This window comes from Dromiciops gliroides, chromosome 5 (assembly GCF_019393635.1).
Source record: "Dromiciops gliroides isolate mDroGli1 chromosome 5, mDroGli1.pri, whole genome shotgun sequence".
NCBI classification, from domain to species: domain Eukaryota; kingdom Metazoa; phylum Chordata; class Mammalia; order Microbiotheria; family Microbiotheriidae; genus Dromiciops; species Dromiciops gliroides.
In genome coordinates, this window is record NC_057865.1 from 103,568,474 (window position 1) to 103,582,086 (window position 13,613).

Genomic DNA, 13,613 nt, shown 5'->3' on the forward strand with positions numbered 1-13,613 from the left:
GCTTTGGGAACTTCCATCCAAGTCTTTCCTTCCATCTGTCTCAGGACCCAGTTTTATCACCATTTCCCTCCTCTGTCTCTTCCCTCCCCATAACACTTTGTGCTTGACAAAAACTAAGAAGGTAGTGTGAATAAACTCATATTTTAATGAAAACCATTGAGTTATGGGCATCTTGAGACTATTTACAAACTGCAACATGAAAATCATAAGAGAAAACTTCAGCTTGGGCTAAGAAAGGCTTGATAGACCTACAGATCAAAGGTACTTTAAAGGTCAACTAGTCCAACACCCTTATATAACAAAAAGGAAAATAGGAGCCAAGGAGTTGTTCAAGATCACATAGGCATTAAGCATTAAAGGAAGCATCTGAGCTCAGTTCTATGACTATGGAGCTATGGACTATGAAGATTCTTTCTTCTGTGCCTCACTGAACTCTGACCTTGCCATACACTTTAATTGTACTGTAGATAAGGCACAGGACTGTTATGCCTTATGAATTGACAAAGTCCCAGCACCCACATGAGATGAGATTAATAATTAATAGAGATTATTGACAGCTTTAGGTGAATTTCAAAATCCCACCCAAATGCTTAAGGAAAATAAAAAGAAGGCTATTATAGGATGCTTAATCCTTTGTCAATAGCTGGAATTAGGAAGGGGGTTGGGGAGAGGCAGTGTAGTGTATGTAGTCTCTTAAGAGGCATTCTCAACCACAATAGGAATGACATGAATGATTTCTCTAACACCAGACTCTCCCTTTCTCCTTCTTCCTTCCCGTGGCATTTGGGTAAAAAAAAAAAAATCTCTAGAGAGATGACTTCTGATAGTTGAGTCTGTGTGCAAAGGACAAAGTTCAACAAAGAGGAATCTCTGATCTGCCACTAAGGCAAGTGGAATCTCCTGGTTCTAAAATTCCATCATCCCCATTCAAGAACAATGTTTTTAATGTCCCCCTGCTTCCCCCAGAGCACCATAAGTACCCAGAAAAAGCAATAAATTCCCTGATGGCTGAAAAAGGACATGAAGATTCACCACCTAGAAACAAAACAGAGCCACACCTGATAGCCAAGCTATGCAAAGGAGTTCACAGCTGAAAGCAGCCCAGCAATGGTGTCAGTTGAAAGAGCAGGGAACATCAGGTTGTCTCATCTAAGATTCCAATACAAAAAAGAATCCTCACACTAAGATTTTAATATTCATTGTGGGGCTTTATGGAATGGGGTGTCACTATAACATGTATAGATATTTCTCCAGTTCTTCCTGTTTAATAAAACTTTTTTGCATACCTTTAGGAACACTGAGGTTTTGCACTACCCAAAATATAGCAGCAAAACACCCAGATTTTGCTGCTTGTTTGGCTATGTCTGATAAATTATGTATAATGAGTGATGGTTTTGAATGAACTGATGATTCACCAAATATCTCAAATCTCAAGTATCTTTCTACAAGACCATGTGTTTGGTGAACTCAGATGTACAACAAATTATACTGTTAAACAAAGACTGCTGTAATTCATTTCATTGTATCCAGTTCATGGTTTCCAAAATCCTTTCTTAAACTGCAGATAAAGGGCAGCTAGGTGGCACAGTGGATAAAGCACCAGCCCTGGATTCAGAAGGACCTGAGTTCAAATCTGGCTTCAGACACTTGACACCAGCTGTGTGACCCTGGGCAAGTCACTTAACCCCAATTGCCTCACCAAAAAAAAAAAAAACCTGCAGATAAGGATACATTTGATTCTTAATATTTTGTAGGTATAAGTGCTGTTCTTTCTCACTCTGGAGAACATAAATTGGTAAATACTGCTTGCTCTGGAATATATACATATAGTCAAACATATATTAATATTTGAAGTCCATTTTTACTCATTAGGATCTTTATGTATTGGAAAGTTATTCGCCAACCCCTAAAGAATCAGAATTAGCATTCATATGTAGAATCCCAAGGAGGAAACCCATAAACACCTCCTTGGGCCTTTTGATACTCACTCTGAGAGAAAGATAAAGTTCATTTTACTAACCCTGGTACTTACCAAGAAAGTTTAGAGACTGGATTCCCTGGGAAGATTGATGTTGATATCAAAAAATGGCTAGTATCCTACAAGTGCTCATTGTTTCTGGATTTCTTTTTGTTTTCACTCCTAAAACCTTCCAAGGTTCCACCCTCCACCCCCTTTCCCCCCAATAACAGATAAATGTTCATCTGGCCCCAAATGGCCTCATAGTGCCTGACATATATGGACAAGACAATCTATATCCTCCTGTTTAGGTAATTGTATCAAATCAGGAAACATTCCAATATCATGCTTGCATTCCCCTCAACCAGTTACTGAGCTCAAAAATCCCAAAACTTAGATTTGGAAGAAAAGGTAGCAGATAACACCTTGCTCCCCCATAGAACCCTGGAACCCTACAGAAGAAAAAGCATTTCTAACATGTCATAGACGGGACTTACTCTATACAAAAAAGAAAGCTAAAGAAGCCATCTTGGGAACTGCTCCAACACCACCCCAATAAGTGAATTGTCACAGCATCATCCCATTTTGGGCATAGATTATCAGCATCCCACTCCCATCTCCAGAATACAAGAGAATATCCTTTAATAAATCTCTTTGGGACACATGACTCTTGTATTTGGTTTTCCTTTTCCCTTCTCCAATGTGGATACCGGGTGACTGCATAATCAACATTTGAAGAGGTATTTGCCCCCAAAAGAAGGAATTGAAATGGGTAGGAAAAATTGATTGAGTCTCTTTCTCATTTTAAACTCCTGAAAATCAGAGTCCTTATTCCAATTGCTACAGAGAGTGGTCCCTATTAACTAGGGATACATGACAAGTCATTTAATGTTTCTATACCTCCTTTTACTCATCTGTAAAATCAGGGGTTTGAACCACATAATTTCAAATGCACCTTCCACCTCTAAAATGCCATCCTTCTAACTACAGTCTTCTCTACTGGCATTCAATCCATTTAGCAAACATGCTGTCTATTTGATAAGGCATTTACACCTAGTCGTTTTTAAAAATACCTATGTGATTTTAAATATTCTAAGCATTACTTAAATTGAATTTTTAAATGTGTTCCTGATTTGAAAGTTGATGTTATCTAGGTGAAAAGTCATTCATTCCTACCAGGATACCAAGAGACATTGAATTTGCCAAGTAGGGAGAGAAGAAAAAGAGCTAAAAAAATGTTCTGAGATCATTCTGGAGACCCTGCATGCTACTTCTAAAAGTCCCTTACTTAATTAATCTTCTTGGTCAAAAGGCAAAAGACCTACAAAGGTGAGTAAGAAAAGCTGACTAGTTTGCCAGATATTGAATGTGGCAGTACAACAACAACTCAACTTTTTTCTGGGGTCACAGACCATTTTGGCAATCTAGTGAAGCCTACAGACTTCAATTTTTAAATGCATAAAGTAAAATATACAGCATTGCAAAGGAAACCAATCAAATTAAAATATAGTTGTTGACATATTTTTTTAATTCACAAAAGTCACGTTAAGTATCCCTGTAGTAGAGGGAGAAAAGACATATCTTTGCCTTACAATTGTTTAATGAAGCCACTAACAGTTATTCTCTGCATGAATAAAAAGTCATTGAAAAAGAAATACTCCAAGTAGTAGTTAGGGATCAGAAAGGCAACTTTCTATCTGAAATGTGACAGATTTTCTGGTTCTGGGTATCATTAAAATGTGAAGGTGCATTTACTCACCTCTGGCATTGAAGAACAAATGGAAATGAACTCATGGAGACAATAAATCATTAAAAATTAATGTGGTCTTGACTCACACGTATAATGTTAGGCATAAAGAGTGTGTTCTTTTTTTTTGTGAGGCAGTTGGGGTTAAGTGACTTGCACAGGGTCACACAGCTAGTAAGTATTAAGTGTCTGATGCTGGATTTGAACTCAGGTCCTCCTGACTCCAAGGCCAGTGCTCTATCCACTGTGCCACCTAGCTGCCTTTAGAGTGTGTTCTTTTGACATACATAAGAAGAATAAAAGCAAAGGAGAGATGTGTATCAGTTCTCATCTTTCTCAGACTAGAGAATGTGGTGATTATGTATGTAACCTGGGGACCAAAATATCTCAGTTGGGTGCCACAGCTTTTTAGCTTCTAAACCTCTTGTGATTCCAGTGAATTACAAAATCTAACCAGAACCCTTTTTAAACTCTCTGGTTGTCGTTTCTCCTTCTCTTTCCCCTTCTGCTTCCCCTTCTCCTTCACATTCCCCTTTCCCTTAGTTGTCACTGTTTTTTTGTAAAGGAGAGGAAACCAGTCCTCACTCCCTCCTCAACTTAGACAACACAAGTAGAGAACTAATTAGGGTCTAGTAAGCATCTGGACTCCATCTTTGACTTCATAAGCAGGAAACAGTTTCTGTTAAGTTCATATAAATTGCTTAAGGAAGTGATTTCAAAATAATGTGGCTACCAGGGCACTCACACAAGGGAAGAGAGATCTAAGAAGAAGGTAAGGAAAATGGGAATACAGGGAGCCTTCACCATCTTGTAACATTCTGTCACCAAAGAATGGTACATTTCTATCTTTGATGAAAATTGTTGCAACAGACCAATTCAGATGAAGCAAGCCTTTTTCCTAAGTATGTCAGGAAAATAGCTTATACAATGTTGACAGGTTCCAGTTGCCACCAGTTTTTAGGAGAAATAGTAATTGGCTGCCCTTCCCTTTAGATACCACTGAACAAATCACCACTAGACATTGGATTAGCAGTACTTCTACTCAGAATGCAGTTCCCTTGGTCCCCTCAATTTTTCACTTCTGCTAGGTTGCCCTAGTTACAATGCTAGCAGGTACTAGCACATTGAACAGGTGCTGGTATATCTGAATTGAGCTACAGGAGGACCTGAGTTCAAATCTGGCCTCAGACACTTGACACCCACTAGCTGTGTGACCCTGGGCAAGTCACTTAACCCTCATTTCCCCACAAAAAAAAAATTAGGATTGAGAAAATGGAAGCTAATGACTTTATGAGAAATCAAGAAACAATGAAGCAAAACCAAAAGAATGAAAAAATAGGGGGCAGCTAGGTGGCACAATGGATAAAGCACTGGCTCTGGATTCAGGAGGACCTGAGTTCAAATCTGGCCTCAGACACTTGACACTTACTAGGTGTATGACCCTGGGCAAGTCACTTAACCCTCATTGCCCCCCACCAAAAAAGAAAGAAAGAAAGAAAAAGAATGAAAAATAAAAGGCAATGTGAAATATCTCATTGGAAAAACAACTGACTTGGAAAATAGATCCCAAAGAGATAATATGAAAATTATTGGACTAGCTAAAAGCCATGATCAAAAAATTAACATAGATATCATCTTCCAAGAAATTGTCAGAGAAAATAGAAAGAATCCACCAATCACCTCCTGAAAGAGATCCTAAAATGAAAACTCCCAGGAATGTTATAGCCAAATTACAAAGCTCCCAAGTCAAGGAGAAAATATTGCAAGCAGCCAGAAAGAAACAATTCAAATATTGTAGAGCCACAGTCAGAATAGCACAAGTTTCAGCCACTTCCACATTAAAGGATCTGGAGGCCTTGGAATATGATATTCCAGAGGGCAAAGGAACTGGGATTACAACCAAGAATCACCTACCCAACAAAACTGAGTATAATCCTTCAGGGGAAAAAATGGAATTCAATAAAATAGAGGATTTCAGTCATTGTTGAAGAAAAGACCTGAGCTGAATAGAAAATTTGACTTTCAAATACAAGACTCTAGAGAAGCATAAAAAGGTAAACATGAAAAAGAAACCATAAGGGATCATCTGTTGCTGATTCAGAGGCTCCCAAGGCCTGATCCTGGTTTGCTGTGGCTGAGTCTATGTCTGCGCTGGGGTTGGGTCTGTGCTGGTAAGGCCTGTGCTGGGCTGTGCTCCACTCTCACCCCAGCACAACAGACCTTTCCTGCAGACCTTTGAAGTTGTCTTTTGCTGGAAAATTATTTCACCCTGTCTTTTTGTGGGTTTTGGTGCTCCAGGAATTGTCTTATGGCATTATTTGAAGGTATATGGAGGGGTCTTAGGAAGAGCTCAGGCAAAGTCATTGCCTTTCCTCAGCCATCTTGGCTCCACCCACCTCAAAGTCATTCTTAAAATATTACTGTTACTATATATAACATTCCCTTGGTTCCACTCATTTTACTCTCCATTATTTTGTGCAAGTCTTTCCATGTTTTTGTAAAATCATCGACCTCATCATTTCTTATAGCACAATAGTATTCCATCACAATCATATATCACAACTTGTTCAGCCATTCCCCAGTTGATGGGCATCCCTAAAATTTCTAGTTCTTTGCCACCACAAAGAAAGCTGCTATAAACACTTTAGAACACATAGGTTCTTTCCTTTTTCCCCTAAACATCTTTGGAAATAGACCAAGTAGTAGTATTGCTAGGTCAAAGGGTAAAGGTAGTTTAATAACTCTTTGGGCATAATTCCAGATTTTTCTCCAAAATCATTGGATCAGTTCACAGTTCCACTAACAATGAATTAATGTCCCAATTTTTCCACATCCCTCCAACATTTGTCACTTTCCCCTTCTATCATTTTAACCAATCTGATAGGTGCAAATGATACCTTAAGGTTGTTTTAATTTGTATTTCTCTAATCAATAGTGATTTAGAGCATTTTTTCATATGACTGTAAATTGCTTTGATTTCTTTATTGGAAAACTGATCATTCATATCCTTTGACCATTAATCAATTGGGGAATGACATATTCTTAAAGATTTGACAAAGTTCTTTATATAGTTTAGATATGAGACCTATATCTGATCAATTTTCTGCTTTCCTTCTGATCTTGGCTATATTTATTTTATTTGTACAAAAACTTTTTAATTTAATGTAATTTAAATTATCCATTTTACACCTGATATAAACACCAAAAATAATAGGGCTAAGAATTTGGACATGTGACTTCATTGGCATAGGAAGCTCCTAAACAATGAATAGCCTATACAGATCAGGATCTTCTCTGAAATTTAAAGAGAGTAACCAAGAGAAGTGAGAGGTTAGGGGGTCACACAACCTAAATCTGTCTTCCTGGGTCTAAGGCCAGCTCTCTATCATTTGTGAGAACCAGGGAGCCACCCCCTGCTGAGAAAGACATGAGGTGACTTTTCTAAGGTCGTCCCAGCATCCGGGAAGTCACATCACAATTCATGGACCACCTTTAAGTCATGTCAATCAATGGACTTGAATGCTACCAGCCAATTAACTTGGAGCTGTGTGTGGGGACCGCCCCTCTTCCAGTCCCACAGGAAGCTTCCACTCAAACTGATGGCTGATTGCTCTCTTTTGTTCGGGAACAAGTTCGTGGTGGCAGAAGAAGCAGGCCAGGGTAGACAGGTTTTCTCTCTATCTATCTATCTATCTATCTATCTATCTATCTATCTATCTATCTCTCATAGATCTGAGTTAGGGCTTTTCCATTCTTTCAGAGAGAGGTGCTCTCTCTCTCTCTCTTTATCAATTTCTAATATACTTTAATAAATTCTTAAAACCCTAAACTGTTGCTGAATTTATAATTAAACCTTAGCTAATACTCCCACCACACCGTGGGGGGAGGGGCAGGGAAGGACACACACATTAGATTTTTTTGTTTGTTTTTATTTTTTTTTTTTAGTGAGGCAATTGGGGTTAAGTGACTTGCCCAGGGTCACACAGCTAGTAAGTGTTAAGTGTCTGAGGCCGGATTTGAACTCAGGTACGCCTGAATCCAGGGCCAGTGCTTTATCCACTGCGCCACCTAGCCACCCCACACACATTAGATTTTAAACACGTTTTTACCACATCGTGCCTTGATTGATAACACTCAAAGTATAATGTGGAAGCTCCTGAATTGTACCTGGAGGTTTATTGTTTCTTTACATTTTGTAGTAAATTGTGTATCATATTTTAAGTCAAAATTAGAGACTAACCAATATTCATCCCCTTATATTTAGTATTTCATCAGTAATTCAGTCTGTGACATTACCCTTCTATTCTATGTTTGACACTGTCCCCTCTCTTTGTAGCATTTATCTATATATACTACAGAATACTTCTCCACTGGAGAAGGAAATGGCAAACCACTCCAGTATCTTTGCCAAGAAAACTCCATGGACAGTATGGTCCATGGAGTCACGATGGGTCAGACACAACTGAATGACTGAACAACAACCAGTGGAATAAAGACTCTAGCTCCCTGTGTGTTTGACACAAAAGCCCACGTTTTATAGTAAAATGGGAACTTGCTCTTCTTTATTTTTCTTTTTTTCTTTAGAATACAGATTACATGCAAGAACAGTTAAATCTAAGAACAGTTTATAACATTGGGGTGTTTTTTTAAATTTTGAGTTCCAAATTCTCTCCCTCACCTCCCCTCTCCTTAAGAGTATAAGAAATGGGATATAGGTTATATATATATATATATATATATATATATATACATACATACATATATATGTTGTTGTTGTTCAGTCATTTAGACCCTGTACCACTCTGTGACCTCATTCGGGGTTTTCTTGACAAAAATACAAAAGTGGTTTGCCTTGTTCTTTTCTCCAGCTCATTTTATATATAGGGAAGATGAGGTAAATAGGGTTAAGTGACATATAGCTAGTAAGTGTCTGTTATTGATATTTATTGTTGTTTGTACTTAGTTTTTGAAGAGGACCATGACATTAGGGAAGCATTGTCAAGACTTGTACTCAATTGGATTTAAGTGAGGAAGGGCTGTACAATGTTACCGACCTCACTTTCTCCTCCAGAGCCATCCGGGACTAGTGGCAAGATATACATCAGGAGGATTGGAGATGGCCCTGGATGTTTAGGGCAATTGAGGTTGTTACTTGTCCAGGGTCACCCGGCTAGTGAAGGTCTGAAGTCACATTTGAACTCAGAAAAATGAGTCTTCCTGAATCCAGACTTGGAGCTCTATCCAGTGTGCCACTAAGTTGCCAGTTTAAACAAGGAATCATACAAAATATTTCCACAATAGTCACGTTACAAAAGAAAACACAGACAAAAAAAAAAAACAAAAACATGCATGACAAAAATAAAGTGAAAATAGAATGCTTCAGGGGCAGCTAGGTGGTGCGGTGGATAGAGCAACAGCCCTAGAGTCAGGAATACCTGAGTTCAAATCCGGCCTCAGACACTTAACACTTACAAGCTGTGTGACCCTGGGCAAGTCACTTAACCCCAATTGCCTCACTAAAAAAAAAAAAATTTTAATTTAAAAATAAAAAAAAATAGAATGCTTCAATCTGCATTCAGTCTCTATAGTTCTTTCTCTGGATGTGGATAGCATTTTCCATCATGAGTCCTTTAGAATTTTCTTATATCATTGGAATTCTGAGAAGAGCTAAGTCATTCCCAGTTGATCACAGCACAACATTGCTGTTACTGAATACAATAGCACTCACTCTTCTTAATGATTCTGTATTCTCTCTTCAATGTGACTCTTCCATATCTTGAAATGATGACTCCTTATCACTGAACAGCTCTAAGAAAATAATAACTTTGTATGTAGCAGTCTAAGGTTTGGCAAAGCTTTTTGTCATTGTTCCCAAAATCAATGTCCTTGGCATCCATCAGAATGGTTCAGTATCAAAAACAGATAAGGTTTTCTTCATGAAAATGACACTAACAAAGATAGTTACAAGCTGCCTTGCTTGCAACCCTAAGGACCACTGGGCTTTTCATTCCATCTAACTAGAAGCTGAATGCTATGAGTTTATCACTCCATATTTGGAATATCCTCTCCTTGAGAACAGGGCTGTAGGAGCAGGGCCAAGATGGCAGAGAGTAGCCAGCAAATCGCTTGAGCTCTCCTTCTGTTCCCTCAAAAAGAACATTAAATCAAGCCTCTGGATGGATTCTGAAACTACAGAACCTAAAAAGAGACAGAGAGACACAGTCTTCCAAAGAGAGATAATTTAGAAGACTTCAGGAAAGGTCGGTCTCACTCAGGCAAAAGGGAGGCACAGCACACACCCGCAGCACAGTGCAGAGGGGTCGGGCAAGTCAGCAGGAAACTGTGTGCCACAGCCGAGCAACTCAGTCCCCTGGATCCTGGCTCAACAAGCTGGTGGCACAGCGGGACAGTGGCAAAACCCACCTGCACCAGCCAAGAGGGCAGGTTGCCAGCTTTAGAGCCACCCACAGGACAGGCACGACCAGGCCTACCGATCCCAGCGCACAGCCAGCAAGCCCAGGGTAGTGAGAAATCCACAAGCCATAGAGGCCTCAGTGTAGAAACCCAGTGACACAGCCCCTAGACCCCAGCACAAGAAGCTTGAAACAGGGACCCTGGTGCCCCCAGAGCAGACCTCAACTTAAAAAAAGAAAAATAAGCTGCTGTATGAGTAAGAAACAAAAAAGAGCTCTCACCATTGAGAGCTTCTATATCTACAGGGAAAAGGCAAACACAAAGATGAGGACAATATTCTCAAATTGCCTACATGTGAAGCCTCAAGAGGGAAGATGAATTGGTCTCAAGAACAAAAAGCTTTCTTGGAAGAGCTCAAAAGGATTTTAAAAATCAATTGAGGGGCAGCTAGGTGGTGCAGTGGATAAATGCACTGGCCTTGTATTCAGGAGGACCTGAGTTCAAATCCAGCCTCAGACACTTGACACTTAACTAGCTGTGTGACCGTGGGCAAGTCACTTAACCCTCATTGCCCTGCAAAAAAAAAAAAAAAAATCAATTGAGAGGGGCAGCTAGGTGGTGCAGTGGATAAAGCACCGGCCCTGGATTCAGGAGGACCTGAGTTCAAATCTGGCCTCAGACACTTGACACTTACTAGCTGTGTGACCCTGGGCAAGTCACTTAACCCCCATTGCCCCACAAAAAATTAAAAAATTAAAAATCAATTTTAAAAATCAATTGAGAGAGGTAAAAGAAAAAAATGGGAAGAGAGCTCAAAAAGGATTTTCAAAGTCAATTGAGAGAGGTAGAAGAAAAATAGGAGAGAAATGAAAGCAACACAAGAAAAATTATGAAAAAAAGAATCAGCAGCTTGGAAAAAAGAAGCACAAAGATTGACTGAAGAGAAAAATTCCTTAAAAAATTCATCTGGCCAAATGGAAAAAAAGGTGCATAATCTCACTGAAGAAAACAATGCCTTAAAAATTAAAACTGAACAGTTGGAAGATAATGTCTCTATGAGTCAGCAAGAATCAGACAAACAGAATTAAAAAAACGAAAAAATAGAAGAAAATGTGAAATACCTCATTGGAAAGACAACTGACCTGGAAAACAGATCCAGGAGAGACAATTTGAGAATTATTGGAATGCCTGAAAGCCATTATCAGAAAAAAGAGTCTAGACACAATATTCCAGGAAATTATCAAGGAGAACTGCCCTGATATTATAGAATCAGAGGATAAAATTGTCATTGAAAAATCCACCAATCACCTCATGAAAGAGACCCCAACAGGAAAACTCCAAGGAATACTGTAGCCAAATTCCAGAATTATCAGGTGAAAATACTCCAAGCAGCCAGAAAGAAGCAATGTAAATATCATGGAGCCACAATCAGGATTGCTCAGGACCTGGCAGTTTCAACATTAAAGGATAGCAAGGCATGGAATATGATATTCCAGAAGGCAAAGGAGCTTGGGTTGAAGGCAAGAATCTATTACCGAGCAAAACTGAATACTCTCTTTCAGGGGAAAAGATGAACATTTAATGAAATTGGGGACTTTCAAGGTTTCCTGATGAAAAGACCAGAACCGAATAGAGAATAGAGCTCTCTTGTCTTTCGACTTGAATCCCCAGCACTCATATGCTATGTGTTTTTCATTCATTCATACATACACTATCTCACTTGATTCTTACAACAATCCTACAGAGTAGATACAAATATTATTCAGAAATTCAGAGAGGTTAAATAACTTTCATCTGTCACACTGATATTAAGCATCTGAAGAAGGATTTGAATTCAGCTCTTTCCAACCCCAAGTACAGCACTCTACACCTTGGCCATGCAGCTTCTCCCTCTGGTTAGGTGGAATGAAATTAACATCTGTGTGGAACTGAGACATTTGGCTTTCAAACACTAAACACCTTCTTCTTGTGACTCTGACTCCTCCCTTCTCTGTGACACTGCCCAATTTGCATCTCAGTAAAGAGTGCTCAGCCTTTTTCCTGACCAAGTGAATGTGGGGTCTGAAGTCCAGAAACACCAGTAGACTTTCTTGGGAAAATCAGGATACTGCTGTAGGGCAGGCCACAAGGATTTTGGGGCCCTTTCTGGTTAGTGAGGGAAGCACCCCCAAGGCTGAGAAGAGAAAAACACCTTCCTGACTCCAGTCAGAGAAGATATAGAACATCAAGGAGTACCAGAGGAGAACCAGAGGCAGGACTTGCTGCCCTTCTGCAGACATGCTGAGTATAGGCCAAAAGGTGGCTTTCTTTGTGGCCTTCAGTGAGTTCTTTCTGGGGACTTTGGGTAAATGGCTTCATTGGGCTACTGCAATTTCTCACTTGGGTCAAGAGCAGGAAAATTTCTTTGCCTGACTTCCTCATCCTGACCTTGACTCTCTCCAGGATCATCCTGCAGGGGATACTGATGCTTGATAATGCTTTAGCCCTATGCTATCCCCACTTACGTGAAGTAGGCATGTCGATGCAAATTATTGATATTTTCTGGATATTCACCAATAACTTAAGCATCTGCCTGATGACCTGCCTCAGTGTCTTCTACTGCTTGAAGATTGCCAACTTCTCCCACTATGTTTTCCTCTGGCTCAAGTGGAGAGTATCTCATGTGCTTACCTGGATTCTTCTGGGTTCTGGGCTCTACTCTTCTTCAGCACAGTGCCACTGATACTGAACTTCAGCACTTATTCTGACCTCAGTCAAATGAAACTCTCAGAAAACTGCACTGAACATGTCCAAGAAAGGTGGATAAGTATTATCTCATGCATATGCTTAGTGCCTTCTGGTCAGCCATTCCCCTATCTGTGTCCCTGGTCTCTTCTGTCCTGCTCATCCTCTCCCTGGTGAGACACACCCAGCAGATGCAGCATTATGCCACTGAGATGAGGGATTTGAGCACCAAGGCCCATGTGAAAGCCACCAAAGTCATCCTTTCTTCTCTATTCCTCTTCCTTGGATACCTTCTTACTTTCTTTCTTGCTATGTCTAGTCATTTCTTTCCAAACCGCAAGCTGGCAAGAATGACTGGGTCACTGATTTTGGGTTTTTATCCCTCTGTTCAAACCTTCATTCTAATCCAAGAGAACCAGAAACTGAAGCAGGCATTCCTTAGGATGTTCCAAGTCAAAAAGTGGAGGTTTAAATGTTAGGCTTTGGGAACTTCCATCCAAGTTGTTCTTTCCATCTGTCTCAGGACACAGTTTTATCATAATTTCCCTCCTCTGTCTCTTCCTTCCCCCTAACATTTTCTACCTGACAAAAAGTAAGGAGGTAGTGTGATATAATGGAAAGAACCCTGGAATTGGACCCAGAAAATCTGGATTACCTTTGTGACCTTATACCACTTGGCCTTCATTCCATCATTGACAAAAAGACAGTCCTCAATGAAATGATCTCTATAGTCCCTTGCACCTTTGAAATCTAATTACTGTAACTTCTTAA

At 39.7% G+C, this 13,613-nt stretch overlaps 1 pseudogene; it reads left to right on the top strand.

The window, feature by feature from the left end:
- Positions 1 to 12,395: 12,395 nt before the first annotated feature.
- Positions 12,396 to 13,321, top strand: LOC122727625 (annotated as a pseudogene).
- Positions 13,322 to 13,613: the final 292 nt, after the last annotated feature.